Source organism: Oncorhynchus keta, chromosome 6 (genome assembly GCF_023373465.1).
Source record: "Oncorhynchus keta strain PuntledgeMale-10-30-2019 chromosome 6, Oket_V2, whole genome shotgun sequence".
In the NCBI taxonomy this organism is placed as follows: Eukaryota; Metazoa; Chordata; class Actinopteri; order Salmoniformes; family Salmonidae; genus Oncorhynchus; species Oncorhynchus keta.
In genome coordinates, this window is record NC_068426.1 from 30,979,280 (window position 1) to 30,998,686 (window position 19,407).

At 42.0% G+C, this 19,407-nt stretch overlaps 1 protein-coding gene across 1 annotated transcript in view; it reads left to right on the plus strand.

Moving 5' to 3' along the window:
- Positions 1 to 16,500: 16,500 nt before the first annotated feature.
- Positions 16,501 to 19,407, plus strand: part of LOC118385388 (epidermal growth factor-like protein 7) — a 29,290-nt gene continuing 26,383 nt past the window's right edge. Inside the window, exon 1 of the mRNA XM_035772502.2 lies at positions 16,501 to 16,705. The gene's annotated coding sequence lies outside the window, so the exon portion shown is untranslated. The remainder of the gene's footprint in view (positions 16,706 to 19,407) is intronic.

The window sequence follows — 19,407 nt, forward strand, 5'->3', positions numbered from 1 at the left end:
CTTTTCCCTAGCTTTCCTCTGCGCTATTCCCCCAAATAACCATGGGTCAATGCCTTGACCATTTCTCACCACTCTATCAGGGAGTCAAATATTTATTTCAAGGTCATCCACTCCAGGTAGCATCTGGAGGAGAGCTGGACTGCTGGGTCCTAAAGGATAGATCTATTCATCCACCAGGACCCATGCCTACTCTCACTAGGCCTTTGCAATCTGAAGACACAATCAGTATCATGTGGTCTGGGAAGTGCACTGCTTAGCTTGTCAGGGAGCATATTCTCAGACCTGGCGAGAGCAAGAATGTCAATCCTAGAGTAAGATGCAACGGAGGAACTCACCCACGTTGGTGGCGGAGGGGAGGTGCCACCCGCGTCTGTCTGTAAGGGGGAGATCATTGATGATTGATTGTAGTTACTGAGTGCTATGGTCTCTCTTCGGCCTGCTGCGGTCTTTGTCTCGGAGGGCACAATTATGTCTCCCCAACCAGGACTGGTGTGGGGGTGAGCAGGAGTGATTGAAGCTGTTTGAAGAGGGATACTCTCTCTGCCATGTTGGTGGGGGCCATACACATTGATGAACCTCAGGGGCAAACCCTGAATCTTGAGGTCTAAGACCAGAATTTGCCCGCTCTGAACTACCCTGATGGACTTCAGTTGAAGGTAGGGGTTGGTCACCAATATGCCAACCCTGTCTGCTCTGCCGATGTTGGAGGGTCATAATGGGTTATGAAGAGGATCCGGGTCCAGTGTTGGCCATGTCATTGCAGATTTGGATGAGGGTTTCTAGTGGATCAGTGGTGCTGGATGGTGCCCCCTTCCCACTGACTGCCTGGTGGCCCAATAAACTTTCCGGATGAAGGGTTATAGGAGTGTTGAAGATGGTGAAGGTGGCTCAGATGGTCCAGGGGTCTGGACTGAGGCTGACTGGCATTCTGCTGTGCGGAATCAGGGGCAGGAAGGGCTAAGGGGGGGGGGGGGTGGATCTTGGTCACTTACGAGCAGGGTGAGGAGTCCGGGGAAGTTGGTGGCGGGAGTGGGGATCAGGAATGCTTCCTTTATATTCACGCCAGACTTGGTGCAAAACTACGCCCACAGCAAACTTAGCAACATTCAAAGCTGTGCTGATTGGTCAGAGTTTGGTTGTTCACTGTGAAAAGTAATGGCGCGTGAGAGAAGAAAGAAGGCTAGAGATGGAATCCCCACCAAAACAAAACATTGCTATCCCATACCTTGCATTTTCCTGAATTTGGATATGAAGTTGCATTAAAATATGTAGCTTTTTAGTGAGTGATTGCAGCTTGCCTGACTGGTCCACTGGATAGCATCGAGATCATGGATAGTTGCATTGTTTTTGGAGGTAAGTAAGCTGTGAATTATATCAAGTGTTATCGCCCTTTTAACAACAGCGATTGGGATGAAGCTGTCTATTAGTGTGTGTCGTCTAGCGTTAGCTTAGTGTGGTTATCTACATGTTTACGAAAGGACTATTGAGATACTTACCTACATGAAATTTGTGCTAGTTGGCAACTAAAAGAGATGCTGCATAGCTCGCAGTAGCTGAATGTGCAAAGCTAACTCCATTGATTCACTATTACTGACAATTATGTAATGTTAGCTATCTACAAGAGTCACTTGTTTCTTGCCTTTCGTTTAGATCATTTCAAATGAAACTGTACGAAATGCACGAAACTGTGCATCTCCTGCAGTTCGTGGCATTGTAGGCACGAGCAAAATCCGACCAAAATCCGTTCACGGGGACTCCCTCTCTAGCGTTCTTCATCTCTCACTTCGTTACAGGGAACTTCCAAACTCTGACCAATCAGCAAGGCATTGTATGTTGCTAGATTACTTTTGGGATCTGTAGAAGTGCCCCTCCCCTTTGCACAGGTTGCAGGGTTGTGATCGTTTGCATTCTTATGTGGGGTGGTTGCCTTTGCAGTTTTTACAGCGGATGGCTCTGCAGGCACTGCGGCCAGATGGTCAAGTTAGCCGCAGTCCCTGCACAGCTTGGGCATACCGCAGTAGTGGATGGCGCCCCTGTTGTTAATCAGCGTGATGGTGCTGGGGTAATGTTGGTATAACTGAACAAGCCATTTTCTTGCCCAAGTCCAGAGAACTCCAGGACTCTCCTGGCCGTTGATTTGATCAGGGCAAACCTGCCGAGCCAAACCGTGCTTCTACACCTGCATTGCTTGCTGTTTGGGGTTTTAGGCTGGGTTTCTGTACAGCACTTTGAGATATCAGCTGATGTACGAAGGGCTATATAAATACATTTGATTTGATTTGAAACCTGGATGTCAAAGTCTTGAATACAGTCGTTGTGGAGTTGAACAGTGACTATTTTGTTTCCTGTGTCTGAGAGAGGGTGTGCTCTGAATTTGTTAATCGTGGGTACATTTTTAAAGTTCCTAAATGTTACCCAAAATTGGAAACTGCCCATACCTCTCTGGAGAACTGCCCTGCTGAAGCCAGGAGGGTCATGCTGTTTCCTGGTCTGTTGGTTCCGGTTGCTGCTGTTGCTCCATATCCGTTTGTGCTCGACTGTGGCACTCCCCTGTCTCCTGCTCGGTCTTGGAGTAGATTGGTTTCTTTGGGTCCTTCCTCCGTGATTGTAGCAGGGTCCTGGGGGTTGTCTAGTCACTGGTCTACTCTGTTCCTTTAGGGGGAGGAAGGACAAACTCAGAGTAAGCAGTCACACCTGGTAGCCCATGACCCGGAGATCAATGGCGGATCTCCCCTATGGTCTGCTTGCTCCAGGTGTAGGTTTGTGTCTTTGGTCCTTCCTCTGCACCTTTGGGAGCTAACCTTCAGTGTGGGTGAGTGCAAGCTAGCCATCCCTGTACATGCTACTGTAAACTGTCCCCAGACTGACTTAGAGGTGTTTCCAACATGCTACGTAAAACTCAGTAGGGAGCCCAACTGGACCTGGTGTCTTACCTTTGTTTAAGGAGTGCACGGCCCGGATGACCTCATCCAGCGACAGGCCCATTTCCTCCTACAATGTCGTGTTTTGTGGGATTGGCGCTATGTTGCCGAGGAGTTTGTCATCTGTCGTCTTAGGTGAGTACAATTGTAGAGTACAACTGTAGAAGACTGTAATGATGTTATTGATGGCCTGATCGTCAGTAGTGTCTGTTGGTCATCTTTCAATGCATCTATTGTCTGTTTCTTTCATCTGATTTGTTTGAAAAAGTATTTGGTGCATTTCTCTTCCTCTTGTAGGATTTTGCTATTGTGTTTGATTTTCTGCTGTTTCTGCCTGTGTAAGAGTGCGAGTCTGTGTTTGGTGTCTGCTATTTCGGGTGCCAGATCGAAGCCTGCTTGCTGTAGGTCAGATTGGCTTGTAGTCGTTGGTTGAGTTTGTTCAGTTATTCTCTTTTTACCTTTTGCTATTGATTTGCCTGCCTTGATGTAAAGGTGTTTAGTTCTCCTCTTGACCATTTCCCACCACTCGATGGCGCAGTTCAAAAGGTCAAGGAGAGAGGTCCAGTTCTTCAAATGCGTGATGCATAGGTTGTTGAGTCTGGTGTTCAGTAAAGTGGTGTTCAGTTTCCATAGTGCCTGTCAGTCTGTGTCGCTGGGAGGTGTACAGTCGTACTGAGTTGTCGGTGGTCTGAGAGGAAAGTGGCTGATGCTGTGGGGGTCTGGTCCAGGAGGAGAAGGTAAATACTGGAGTATGACTGGTTGTCAGAGCTCACCCAGGTGTAGCAAGGCACCAGGTCCTGATCTATTAGCCCTGGTATTTTAGTTGGTACTCATTATAGATTTCTACAGTAAGTCCAGAACAGACTATGGGAGGCGCACAGTACTACATAGAGCCATGACTACATGGAACTCTATTCCACATCAGGCAATTGATGCAAGCAGTAGAATCCGATCTAAAAAACAGATAAAAATACACCTTATGGAACAGCAGGAAATGTCAATAGAAACCCACACAGGTACAGACACACGCTTATGCACACACACACTAGCACACGCACTCTACACACACGTACACCGTCATATTGTTGTATGGTGGTATTATACATTTTGTATTGTAGTATATTGGTGTAATACTGTTATGATGTACTGTTTTATATTTTGTTTTATGTGTGATGTAAGTGCCTTAATTTGTTTGAACCCCAGGAAGTGTAGCTGCTGCATAGGCGTTGGGTAATGGGGATCCCTAATAAATACAAATACAAACTTTTACAGTTTCCCACAATGCACCATCATTAATACTGTAAAACAGATGTATGGTATTTTACTGTGCATTCTAGGGTAATTTGCTGTATTCAGTTCATATAGTATCATACTGTTGATCAATACAGTACATTACTGATAAAATTACAAAAAAGGCCAACAGTGCACATACACTGCACCGTCTTTCTAATGAGTGGGTTTGTAAACAATGGAATACACCTCCTGGAAATAATAACACACAAAGCTGCAGAGTGCCAGCTAGTATTGATGACAAACCACTACAAAAGTTGACAGACAATGGCATATTGAATAACCAACAAATACTGTACCTCTTTACGTAACTTCATACCTTGCCTAGGTGCCTTAGCGTCTCATAACAAATATTTGGACAAAAAAATATTCATTAAATAATTATTCATCTGAACTAGAAGAGAACATTTAGGACTATTGTGGTGTGAATGTCCACACTTCACACTCACTCCTGAAACAACTTTGGGGAATGTTTTGGCTCAAATTCAAACGCTAGCCTCATGGAGAGAGAATGGATTACTATGGTAAATAAGCCTATCACTGTCACATGTGTTTCTGAGGGAGCAGTTTGGGAGGAATGTGTATAAAATTCCATCTCTCCCTGGCCGTCGATGACAGTTTCTGACGAGGACCGTTGGCAACGGCAACAAGGGGAATTCATGTGAACGGGACGGGAGGGAGGCCATAAAAAGGCATGTTTAAAATATGTGCTCACATTCTAGCTATGCACAGAGCTAGGAACTAAATTAGTCAAGGCTATTTTCATGTATTTGTATGAGGTCTAAGCATTTTTACTGTAGGGGTCCTAGGCATGAATGGTAAAACCAACATTGCAACTGAACATTGATACACTACTGACAAACTTCTCCATAGTACTACTTCACCGGTTTACTAGTTTCCCTCACCCTATCCTAAAGACGACAGAGAGGAAGTAAGATGGATAAATGAGGGTACTTCTACACTCAAAAAACTGCTGGGTTAAAACAACACAGTACTGGGTAAATAGTGGACAGAACACACATTGGATTATTTTTGACTCAGCCAGTTGAGTCACAGTTGGGTTATTGAGCTCATCGAGTCAGATCAGAAGACTGGAGGCGTGGCTTAGTAAAGGTGTGGCTTTCAGATGGTTCCTTTTGGCCACCTGTGAGAGTAAATGTCATTCTGGTTCTTCTGTTCTTTTGTATTGTCTACACCTGTTAAGGTTGAGCACCGACACTTTTGTAGTTTAACGCTGGGCTGTAAAAGTCTCCTGTTTAGGAGATCTGCTTGGTTCTGTTAATGACTGACATTTTTGCTTGTAAATCAATCTGTAGAAATCCGTAGATCCAAATGGCTTGCGTTGAGCGATAGCCCTGGTTCCCACGGACACAGAGCCTGAATGTGGATGTGAAATCTGAAACCACTTGATGCTGGAATGTCCCTCCTACCATTTAATTCGCTCTTCCGTCTGTCCATCAACTCCTGGCTGAACCCTACGTCACAGCCACTGACAATCCTTACATCGTAGCGCAGCAGGAGAGAGTGGTTTCACCTCATTCATGGATCAATCTATAAACGAAAAACACTTTCTGTTTGTCATATATGGACTTGATATGAAAGGTGAGTTCCTACCGAGTTCAGGAAGCCAAGCTCGAGCTCTGTGGGATGTTCACAGCGGTGGGGCCAGATGTTTTGATCAAGAGAGACATTTAGAAAATATGCACATTTTCTCTAACACTAAACATAAAAATATGTATTTTACAGTTGTATAATTGAATAATGATGTAGTTAATTGTGGTGATGTTACGATTGATACCGGAGCTCCAATGCATGTGTCGAAATCTCTAAGCAGCTAACTTCGAAGCAGTGTGCCAATCAATGCATGTATCACTTTATCAGAAGTACGTCGTCAATGACGTCCAAAGCTTTGTTTGGTTGCATGCTTTTTATAACCGTGTGTTGCAAAATGCGAGATCACACTGATTTCAACGTGGTTCCGTTGGTTTCTTTAATTACAAGCTGGTTTCAAACAACAACCTCTACTGGACACAAGGTACTTACAAATATAGTTAGGATTTTGTTCATGTACTTTCACCTGACAGGTGGCTTAGCAGGTACAGGAGGGAACTCAGGGACGTGAGGATATGAGGTCAAATCCTGTCGAAGTCACACTATGGTATTCCAACTGTATATAGGCTATTAAAGCCAAGAACTTATCATTGAGCCACGGAGTTCAAATGAAAACAGTGGAGAGAAAAAAACGTCTATCTGATAATCGCACTCAGCTATATATTTCTGACCAGCAGACGTCACTAATGTGCATTGTGAACCGATAATGAAGCGCACTTTTCAGCACAATTTGGTGTAAGCTCCAAAGAGTTCAGAAAGCCTTGGTTTCCCATCACTAATTAATTGTATATTAAAATATTTAACATGCCACAAAATGATGAAAATGAATTACATTTACTCTCACCGGTGGCCAAATATACGTAGCTGAAAGCCACAACCCTAAGAGGCCAAGCCTCCTGAAAATAAACAAAGGATTACATTAAAAAGACCCATCCATCCCTGGGTCAACCCCAATAAAACCCCAATAAACCCACAACTCCAACTGATGGTTAAATTAACCCATGTTTGGGTAATCCAAAGGTGTGGCCTATTGGGGGCGTGGCTTTCACCAATATATCCGCGAGAATAAATATCATTCATGTTAATCATTTTAAGTTTGTATACTGCAAACTTCAAATTTCCTTCAATGTTTTTGCACATTACATATTTTAATATACAGTTGAAGTCGGATGTTTACATACACCTTAGCCAAATACATTTAAACTTGACATTTAATCCTAGTAAAGATTTCCAGTTTTAGGTCAGTTGGGATCACCACTTTATTTTAAGAATGTGAAATGTCAGAATAATAGCAGAGAGAATTATTTATTTCAGCTTTTATTTCTTTCATCACATTCCCAGTGGGTCAGAAGTTTACATACACTCAATTAGTATTTGGTAGCATTGCCTTATAATTGTTTAACTTGGGTCAAACGTTTCGGGTAGCCTTCCACAAGCTTCCCACAATAAGTTGGGTGAATTTTGGCCCATTCGTCCTGACAGAGCTGGTGTAACTGAGTCAGATTTGTAGGCCTCCTTGCTCGTACACGCTTTTTCAGTTCTGCCCACAAATTTTCTATGGGATTGACAGAATGCGTCTCCTTCCTGAGCGGTATGACAGCTGTGTGGTCCCATGGTGTTTATACTTGCGTACTATTGTTTTGTATAGATGAACATGGTACCTTCAGGCATTTGGAAATTGCTCCCAAGGATGAACCAGACTTGTGGAGTAGGCCTACAATTTTTTTTCTGAGCTCTTTGCTCATTTCTTTTGATTTTCCCATGATATCAAGCAAAGAGGCACTGAGTTTGAAGGTAGGCCTTGAAATACATCCACAGGTACACCTCCAACTGACTTATATGATATCAATTAGCCTATCAGAAGCTTCTAAAGCCATGACGTAATTTTCTGTAATTTTCCAAGCTGTTTAAAGGCACTGTCAACTTAGTGTATGTAAACTTCTGACCGACTGGAAATGTGATACAGAGAATTATAAATTAAATACTCTGTAAACAATTTTTGGAAAAATGACTTGTGTCATGCACAAAGTAGATGTCCGAACCGACTTGAAAACTATAGCTTGTTAACAAGAAATTTGTGGGGTGGTTGACAAACGAGTTTTAATGACTCCAACCCACGTGTATGTAAACTTCCAAATTCAACTGCACATTTAGAAACATTCTTATTTAAATATTGTAACAAAGCTGTAACTATTTCAATATAGGCACTTAAGGAACACATATTTTTGACTTATTAAAGCAACAAAAAGTGTGAGGGTTCAACATTAACATGCATTTACAATATGACAGAACATATTAACTGGAATGACATTTACTCTCACACCACTAGTACCCCGCTAGCTATCAGAGCAGCTCACAGATCACTGCACCTGTACATAGCTCATCTGTAAATAGCCATCCAATCTACCTCCTCCACACACTTTATTTATTTATCTTGCTCATTTGTACCCCAGTATCTCTACTTGCACATCCATCTTCTGCATATCTACCATTCCATTGTTTAATTGCTATATTGTAATTACTTCACCACCATGGCCTATTTATTGCCTTACCTCTCTTATCCTACCTCATTTGCACATGCTGTACATAGATATTTCTACTGTATTATTGATTGTATGTTTTGTTTATTCCATGTGTAACTCTGTGTTGTTGTATGTGTCGAAATGCTTCGCTTTATCTTGGCCAGGTCGCATTTGCAAATGAGAACTTGTTCTCAACTGGCCTACCTGGTTAAATAAAGGTCAAATTTAAAAAAAGAGTATGTCACACCTCCAGTCTTCTGATCTGACCCAGTGGATAATAGCTCAATAACCCAGCATCAACAACCAATCTTAAAGAAAACAATGGGTTGTTTCTGACCAAACTGGCTAGGTCAAAACAACCCAATGTTTGCTCTGTCCAATATTTACCCAAATTGGGTTTATTTTAACCCAGCATTTTTTTTAGAGGGGTTTAAGGCCTTGGATGCAGGACTTCCTGTTTGGCTTGACTGAATGGAAAACATGTCATCACTGTGGTAGTGGTGGAGAGATGTATGGAGCACAGGGAGAGGGGGTTTAAGTGTGTGTGTGTGTGTGTGTGTGTGTGTGTGTGTGTGTGTGTGTGTGTGTGTGTGTGTGTGTGTGTGTGTGTGTGTGTGTGTGTGTGTGTGTGTGTGTGTGTGTGTGTGTGTGTGTGTGTGTGTGTGTGTGTGTGTGTGTGTGTGTGTGTGTGAATGGGGCTATATGAGGTTCCCAGAGACTCTTCCTCCTATCTTCCTTTCTTCTTACTCATCCTCTCTTCTGTCTTATCTAAGCAACACACATTGTCATGAAGTGTGTGTATGCAAGAATTAGTGTGCAGGATGTGTGGTTTTATAACAATGTGTGTATGCATGATTGAATAGGGATAATAGGTGTGCGTTTGCAACTTTGCACATATCTGTCTCCTCCACACATGCTCTTAAGCCTTACAGTACAAATCTCCACCGCATCCAGTCTAGCCTCATCATTCTAGTGTCCAGCATGTAGACAGACAGACATACACTACATGGCAAAAAGTATGTGGACACCTGCTCGTTGAAAATCTCATTCAAAAATCATGGGCATTAATATGGAGTTGGTCCCCTCTTTGCTGCTATAATAGCCTCCACTCTTCTGGGAAGGCTTTCCACTAGATGTTGGAACATTGCTGCGGTGACTTGCTTCCATTCAGCCACAAGAGCATTTGTGAGGTTGGGCACTGATGTTGGGCGATTAGGCCTGGCTCGCAGTCAGCATTCCAATTAATCCCAAAGGTGTTCAATTGGGTTGAGGTCAGGGCTCTGCGTAGGCCAGTCAAGTTCTTCCACACCGATCTCGACAAACCATTTCTGTATGAACCTCGCTTTGTGCACGGGGGCATTGTCGTGTTGAAACAGGAAAGGGCCTTCCCCAAACTGTTGCTACAAAGTTGGAAGCACAGAATCATCTGTGTCATTGTATGCTGTAGCGTTAAGATTTCCCTTCACTGGAACTAAGTGGCCTAGCCTGAACCTTGAAAAACAGCCCCAGACCATTAATCCTCCACCATCAAACTTTACAGTTGGCACTATGCATTGGGGCAGGTAGCGTTCTCCTGGCACCTGCCAAACACAGATTCGTCTGTCGGACTGCCAGATGATTTAGCGTGATTCATCACTCCAGAGAACGTGTTTCCAATGCTCCAGAGTCCAATGACGGCAAGCTTTACACCACTCCAGCCGACGCTTGGCATTGTGCATGGTGATCGTAGGCTTGTGTATGGCTCCTCGGCCATGGAAACCCATTTCATGAAGCGCCAGACGAATAGTTATTATTCCAGAGATTTGGCATCCTATGACGGTGCCACGTTGAAAATCACTGAGCTCTTCAATAAGGCCATTCTACTGCCAATGTTTGTCTGTGGAGATTGCATGACTGTGTGCTCGATTTTATAAACCTGTCAGTAACAGGTCTGGCTGAAATAGCCAAGTCTACTAATTTAAAGGGGTGTTCACATACTTTTGGCCATGTAGTGTACTGTACATACATTTTGAAACCTCATTGCCTATGTACACTATCGTTAAAAAATGTGGGGTCACTTATTAATTTCCTTGTTTTCCATGAAAACATCCATGAAATTAGTTGCAAAATTAATAGGAAAAATAGTCAAGACGTTAACAAGGTTAAAAATAATGATTTTTAATTTAATTAATTTAATTAATTGTGTCCATCAAACTTTGCTTTCGTGAAAGAATCCTCCATTTGCAGCAATTACAGCCTTGCAGACCTTTGGCATTCTAGTTGTCAATTTGTTGAGGTAATCTGATGAGACTTCACCTGATGCTTCCTGAAGTTGGATTGGCTTGATGGGCACTTATTACGTACCATACGGTCAAACTGCTCCCACAACAGCTCAAAAGGGTTGAGATCCAGTGACTGTGCTGGCCACAGAATACAGAATACCAGCTGACTGCTTCTTCCCTAAATAGTTCTTGCATAGTTTGGAGTTGTGCTTTGGGTCATTGTCCTGTTGTAGGAGGAAATTGGTTCCAATTAAGCGCCGTCCACAGGGTATGGCATGGCGTTGCAAAATGGAGTGATAGCCTTCCTTCTTCAAGATCCCTTTTTACCCTGTACAAATCTCCCACTTTACAACCACCAAAGCACCCCCAGACCTTCACATTGTCTCCACCATCCTTGACAGGTGGCGTCAAGCACTCCTCCAGCATCTTTTCATTTTTTCTGCATCTCACTAATGTTCTTCTTTGTGACCTGAACACCTCAAACTTAGATTTGTCTGTCCATAACACTTTTTTCCAATCTTCCTCTGTCCAGTGTCTGTGTTTTTTTGCCCATCTTAATCTTTTATTGGCCAGTCTGAGATATGGCTTTTACTTTGCAACTTTGCCTAGGAGGCCAGCATCCCGGAGTCGCCTCTGTATTGTTGACATTGAGACTGTTTTGCGGGTAATATTGAATGAAGCTGCCAGTTGAGGACTTGTGAGGCGTCTGTTTCTCAAACTAGACACTCTAATGTACTTGTCCTCTTGCTCAGCTGTGCACCGGGGCCTCCCACTCCTTTTTCTATTCTGGTTAGGGCCAGTTTGTATTGTTCTGTGAAGGGAGTAGTACACAGCGTTGTACGAGATCTTCAGTTTCTTGGCAATTTCTCGCATGGAATAGCCTTCATTTCTACAAACAAGAATAGACTAATGAGGTTCAGAAGAAAGTTATTTGTTTCTGTCCATTTTGAGCTTGTAATCGAACCCACAAATGCTGATGTTCCAGATACTCAACTAGTCAAAAGAAGGTCAGTTATATTGCTTCTTTAATCAGAACAACAGTTTTCAGCTGTGCTAACATAATTGCAAAATCATCAATTACCCTTTTAAAATAATAAACTCGGATTAGCTAACACAACGTGCCATTGGAACACAGGAGTGATGGTTGCTGAAAAATGGCCTCTGTACTCCTATGTAGATATTCCATTTAAAAAATCTGACATTTCCAGCTACAATAGTCATTTACAACATTAACAATGTCTACACTGTATTTATGATCAATTTGATGGTATTTTAATGGACAAAAACTGTTATTTTCTTTTAAAAAACAAGGACATTTCTAAGTGACCCCAAACTTTTGAACGGTAGTGTATGTAAATGCTATAATTACAAGACACATGACTTCCCACTTGCAATTTGCCAAAAGGCACCTAAAGGACTCTCAAACCATGAAGAACAAGATTCTCTGGTCTGTTGAAACCAACATTTAACTCTTTGGCCTGAATACCAAGCGCCACATCTGGCGGAAACCTGGCCCCATCGCTATGGTGGTGAAGCATGGTGGTGGCAGCATCATGCTGTGGGGATATTTTTCAGAAGCAGGGACTGGGAGACTAGTCAGGATAAAGGGAAAGATTAAATGAGCAAAGTACAGAGAGATCCTTGAAGAAAACCTGCTCCAGAGCACTCAGGACCTCAGACTGGGGCGAAGGTTCACCTTCCAACAGGAAAACGACCCTAAGCACACAGCCAAGACAATGCAGGAGTGGCTTCAGGACAAGTTTCTGAATGTCCTTGAGTGGCCCAGCCAGAGTCCGGACTTGAACCCGATCGAGCATGTATGGAGAAACCTGTATATAGCTGTGCAGCAATGCTCCCCATTCAAACTGACAGAGCTTGAGAGGATTTGCAGAGAAGAATAAGAGAAACTCTCCACATACAGGTGTGCCAAGCTTGTAGCATCATACCCAAGAAGACTCCAGGCCGTAATCGCTGACAAAGGTGCTTCAACAAAGTACTGAGCAAAGAGTCTGAATACTTATGTAAATATAATATTTCTGTTTTTTTTTAAAGAAATTTGCCAACAAAACCTAAAAACATGGTTTTGCTCTGTCATTATGGGCTATTGTGTGTAGATTAATGAGGGGGGAACTATTTAATCAATTTTAGAATAAGGCTGTAACATAGCAAAATGTGGAACATGTCAAGGGGTCTGAATACTTTCTGAATGCACTGTACATACAGAGAGACACATTCTGCTGACTTTGTTTGTATCCTCACATTCCTCCATTACTGGTGTGGACAGGCCAACCGTCTTAGTATTGGCCAGAGATTCTATACACAGCACAGATCCACAACTATACTGAAAAAAATATATAAATGCAACATGCCACAATTTCAAAGACTTTACTGAGGTATAGTTCATATAAGGAAATCAAGTTGAAATATCTTCATTAGGCCCGTCTCAGACGATCCCACAGGTGAAGAAGCCGGATGTGGAGACCCTCGGCTGGCATGGTTACACATGGTCTGCGGTTGTGAGGTCGGTTGGGCGTATTGCCAAATTCTCTAAAATGACGTTGGCTGCGGTTAATGGAAGAGAAATGAACATTCAATTCTCTGCCAACAGCTCTGGTGGACATTCCTGCAGTCAGCATGCCAATTGCACACTCCCTCAAAACTTGAGACATCTGTGGCATTGTGTTGTATGACAAAACTGCACATTTTAGAGTGGCCTTTGTCCCCAGCACAAGATGCACCTATACAATGATCATGCTGTTTTATCAGCTTGTTGATATGCCACACCTGTCAGGTGGATGGATTATCGTGGCAAAGGTGAAATGTTCACTATAACAGAGATGCAAACAAACTTGTACACAACATTGGAGAGAAATACGCTTTTTGTGCATATGGAACATTTCTGGGATATTTTATTTCAGCTCGTTTATATTTTTGTTTAGTATAAAGATACGGAAGAAATTGAGAGTGAGGAGGAAAGAAAGAGAGAGAGAGAGAGACCGATGGAAGAGAGATTGAGATTTTATTTTTAATCAATGCTCCGTTTAAAGATTCATGGTTTTAAAGATAAGCAGATATCAGTGGTGCATCTAAGAGCCTGCAGGGACAAAGACAGCCTGCAGGCACAAAATCTGTAAACACACTTGTGATGTCATCAATACTTAGTGACATGGAGGGAGGCATTCACTATATGAGTAGCCAGAGAGACACACACACATGGCGACACACACACATGATTGCCCGCCCGTACAACGTACACACACACTGGCACAACCAATGTCTTCTACATAAACACACTCCTATGCTTTTGTGTAGACAGACAATAAACACGAGGCGGTACGCTCCAGACCTATTTGTTTGTCAGCCACAATAATATTTACTGTATGGTATGCCCTCCTCTACTCTACCCTACCTCCACCCCCCAACCTCTCTCTCTCTCAGCATTCCCATTCTTTCCATCTCTACCACCTATCTCCTTTCTTTCCCTCTCTCTTATGACACTTTCTCTATAACTATCTCTCACCCTATCCTCTCTCCTATACTCGCACCTCTCAGGGCTCATCACGAAAGTTAGTTCACGTTTCATGACATTCTTCAGACCATAGCATGGGCACAGCGACCCTTCTCTCATACCCTCTCCAGGGTCAGTGCTTCTACCCTCAAGCCAAATCTGTCAGGTTACATTTTGACGCAGGTCCGCTTCCTGAACAAGTGAGATTTTAATTGTTTCAAGGGACACGACTCCAGAATCTCACTTCCACAGCCATTTCCTGCTTCCTCTCTGGCAGGAAGTGCTGCTTTGCGTCAGTTTTTTTTTGGTCTCAGCAATCGGCATCTTTTCCTGGGCCAAATCTGCAATATGCCACAGACTACAAAACTTTGCTTGCGTCGGACCAAGCCTTGATTTCAAAGAACGAAAATAATTCCTGTCTGAGAGAAACAGACACACACTCACACACTTGTACTTTTTGCGTCTCAAGTTCCTTTAACCTTTCCTGCTGCTCACCCTTGACAGAATGTCCTGAGTGTGTGTTGGTGTGTGTGGTCACCTGCGACCCCCAGCCATGGTGCTACAGCACGTAGGCTTCTCTGTTATCTCAGTAAAGGGTCACATCGCTAGGCTAAACCCCCAAATCACTGGGCCTTTAAACTTACCTCGGGAATAAAAACATGGCTAACCCTAGCAAGTTTGGTCTTTCATTGAACTAATATTTTATTCTATTACTCTGGTGGTTTTGTAACATATATGTTAACCAATGTAAAATTATTACCAGAGAAAATGTGTACCAAATGTTAACCTCTGAACAACTTTTAAATGTACCTTTGATGTAAAAAAAATTAAAAAAAGTACAAATAATCTATTCAGCATAGATAAAGACTGAGTAATTCAAATTCATGGGTTTTTACAGTCTGCAGCCAGTGAGTAGCCTATGATCTCTACTGATTTTATAACCAGTCAGTGTGTATGACACTGTGACAGATGAAACACACACTCTCTTTCTTTTCTGGTTCATTGTAGCCACTCAATAGCTTTAGCCACATGTTGCGAGTACACATTATGACTAATTGTTTAGAGTATTTATGTGCAGCGCGTGTGCGTGCGTCTGTCATTTTGTACACTTAGCATGACAAATGAAGACTGGATGTCAAACTGACTAATCATCACCTCAGCTTCAAAGGAAATAGATGAGAGTGCTCTATCTTTAACATGCTACTGACACACACTTCCCATTTACCTCCAAAAGTTCTGGACCACATCAAATGAACATTAAATACCGTGTTTTCTTCTCCCTCTCAGGCACACATTTATCTGAAAAACACATCTCAGATCCCATAACTCTCTCACGCGTCCTCATCCACCCAGTTGGAGTCAAAGTCAAACATGAGGAAAATCAGCAAATTCACCACGAAATCTAAAATATGATTCATAGACTACGTTATGACACGTTTTAAGCCAATACAAAATAGAAAGCAGCAATAGAGAGTCCTCATGTGCTCCTGACACCTAATAAGAATGTCAGTGAATACAGCAATACGCAATTGTTTTCACTCACTATAATTCAATGTTCATTCTTCATGTGTCGTTGTTTCCATATTTCTGTGTTATACTGTCCTCTATTTTATGTATCGCTGTGCTGATGTGACTATATGTTCCGGAAGCTTTGAGAGTGACTGTACAGTATGTTTTGGAGGTGTTGAGAACGACTACAATCATAACTTATCAAGACCGATCCAAATCCAAACAAAAGCACAAAAAAAAGTCCTAAAATGACACCCTCAATGCTTTTGCTTTGACTCGACTTGGAGCAAAAGGTCTCATTAGAGGGCCTAAAATGTACATTTCAACGATAAACTCATTGTGATGGATTATGGTTGCATTGGGACTATTCATTGGTTGTCATTCCGTGTTCTCTGCAACTCTGAACACGAATTGTCTGTATTTTCAGTAATAATGTTGCTATGCTGAATTAGCCTCTGTTGTAATGTAATAAAACATTCTCTGGGTTAAAATCTGATGGCTACAGTCCAGGGTTGGGGTCAATTCGAATTGAAGGGAGTCAATTAACCTGTAAAGTAAACTGAAATTCAGTAATTGAAACGATGTAATATATTTTCAATGATTTATTAATTATTAAACAAAAGTTGAAGCTGTAAATTCAAATCACTTCATTGGACGCTTTTTCTTGTCTCTTCAAACTGTCCGTAGGCAGAGAATGCTTGAAAAGGTGATTCACATAGCGGTTTGAGCAGGATGGAGAGTGTTTGTGCAGTAGAAGGGTTTTATCAGCGCGAAACACTCACAGGAATTCCGGTTTGGGATTGTCCATCCAATTCCTGCGTTCCACAGGAAGCTCTGCATAAAAAGCAACTGAAAAACGCCCAAAGGCATTCCATTTTTCGTCAGTCGGTTCACGGGGAGCATCTAGAAATTAGCCGAAGTTTTGTTTAAATAAAAAACCGTGGGTACGAGTTTAAAATAAATTGTGTAACGATGGAAGATTTTTCTAAACTGCCTGCCAAGTGGTCTGGGGTTGGTTCCTATGGCAGCCTCCATTCATCGCGCGCGCAGAGACGCACAATCACATGACCTCATACGGAGGGGGTAAGGAGAATTTTATTTTCTTCCGTTTATCTAAAAAAAAAATCTGAAATTATGATAATTTCATTCACTTTTGAAGAAAAAATATATACATATTTTAACTTGTTTGAGATGTTTGAGTGTGATTTGAAGGGTTTAATTGAGCCATCCTTACTGCCAGCAGTAAAATTACATTCCGGCCTATTTGGATGTAGCCTGATATTAGATATACATAACCTAACCTTACCCTGGTTCAAAGATGCCACATATCTCCCATCAGGGCCGGCTCTAGCCCTTTGGGGGCCCGAAGCTAGAGTTGGTTGGGGTGCCCCCACACCTCACTGCAAAACATTTCAGTGGCCCCCCTCATGATGGTGGAGGAAAAATATTTCTGCAATTCTACACATTTTGCCATGGGGTGTAAAGAAAATGTTACAGTTTTAAAGGTGCAATATGCAGAAATTGCTCTGACATTTCCTGGTTGCTAAAATTCTGATAGTTTGTGTTTATGTGATAAAACAAGCAATGTATAGTGTAGAGAATCATTGTACCATCTAAACTGCTGTGAAATATATTTTCAACAACCAAAAATATTGTATTTTCAGCTGTTTGAAGCTGGTGTAAAAAATTAAAGTAAAAGATGCAAAAACGAAACTTAAGAAATGGAAACGTATAAATAGTGCACAAAGAACATATTTACTGCTTCTTAGACTTGCTTTCAATGACAATGACAGATCTATAACTCACATTTCTATGTGAATTTGGTAGGGTCGCCAAAAAGTAACATATTGCAGCTTTATTGCAAGTTTTCTGCAATTTGACAAATCTTGCCATTACATTTACATTACATTTAAGTCATTTAGCAGACGCTCTTATCCAGAGCGACATGGGGCGAAGAGAAAACTTTGCAATTTTACAATGTCCTGCGCTCTCTTTCACTTCAACTTTCATGCAATTCTACTCATTTTGCCATGGGGCAGAGAGAACCTTTTAGCAGTCTAACAGCTAATTTCTTGCAATTCTACACATTTTCCCATCGGGTGGAGATAACATGATGCAGTTTTAAAGCTAATTTCCTGCAATTCTACACATTTTGTAATGACTTATGTCATGTTGATATGATGTCTGAGTGAGAATGACAAATAAAATCAATGTGGGCCCCCTGGAAGTCAGGGCCCTTGGTAATTCAGCCATTATTACTACAAGTTTAGATAGCTAGCTGGCCAGCTAGAATAATGCTGCATTCACATGCTATAAATTATAGGAAGCTCCTAGTTCCAGGTGGGAAATTTCACTTGAACTACCAATCTAGAAATGTTTAACTGGCATGGCTAATTGAGTGACTGTCAGTGACTGACATAACAAGTGAAAAACTGCTGGTGCACAACCAAATTTCCAAATTGCACCTGGTGTATTCTACTATTCTTGCTCTCACCAGTAAATTGAGCCCCCAACTGAGTTTTATGCCTAAAACTGCTTATGACTGGAACCGGCCCTGACTCCCATAGCAATGGAATCCATTCAGATCAAGCCACAGCCAACTATGATAGAATTCTAAACTATCCATTCACATGAACCATATTAGACTAGGCTACTTTCTTTGCATGCATAAAAATTATATTTGTCATATCATTGATTATCAGCTGATTGCAAAAATATATACATGCTTTTGTTAAATGCCTGTTGTAGTCAGAAACGTGATTTTCATCCGTTTTATATATATATAATACTGTAAAATGGGTGAAAATGATGATAATGCCCGTTTGGTGTAAGAGCTGTTTGAAATGACTGCCTGACATTTCAGCCTGTTTTGGTGGGATTGAGTTTTGGCCCTCCGTGGTGACCTAACTTTGTGGTTAATTAGTTAATAGACCGATAAAAAAGGGAGTTCCAATCTTCTCTGCCAATAACACCCGATTTTCAGATTTCTCCTCCCCACTCAGACCACTCCCAAGACAGTCCTAGCACAATCCTTGCTTGAGAAATTGCCCTTTGCTAAGCAGCATTTTTTATTACGTTTTTTTAAAACCGAAATCACACTATGGTACTTAATAAGTTACCCAGAAATGATTTAATATTGAGATCTCCGTATGCTGACGTCACGAAGGGTGCCCCCCTCCCCTGTTTTGGATAGGCTACCTACCCCCAAATGCGCGCTTTGACGTTAGGCTACTCATAGAGACCTAACCTGCATGTGAGCTGGCTGAATGAGATATTACTACTAGGCTATAAACACAGGACGACTCATGTGGGATGCTTACTACTCAAGCGAGTGGAATATAACTTTCTGTTGAGGATTTCGTTTTATACAGAAAGGGTTTTCTGTTTTGCTGGGAATATCACATTTTGGTAAAGAGAACAGTGTGTGGCTACTTGGCTGCACATGGAACAGTTGTGAGTTTTGTGATTGGATTTGACAACATTTTACAAAAAAAGCCCAGTGGAATAAGTATTCAGAGAACTTGCTTGTGAGTTGCACGTTTTTATTTATTTTCAGTCCATTACGCACATTCAAAACCAGTATGCATGCACTCACCTCAATTTCGTTTCGATATGGACATAGCCAGCATGCTACAGATTTTCCGGGGCAAGAATTGAGTTGCACTGTGACTATTAATCAATATCGATAACTTTAGCTTATTGTTGTATTGAGAAGAGGATAGGATGTCATTCTCTCTCTCGCTCTGTGTGTGCGTCTGTGCCCACGTAAGTGCGTGCGTGCATGT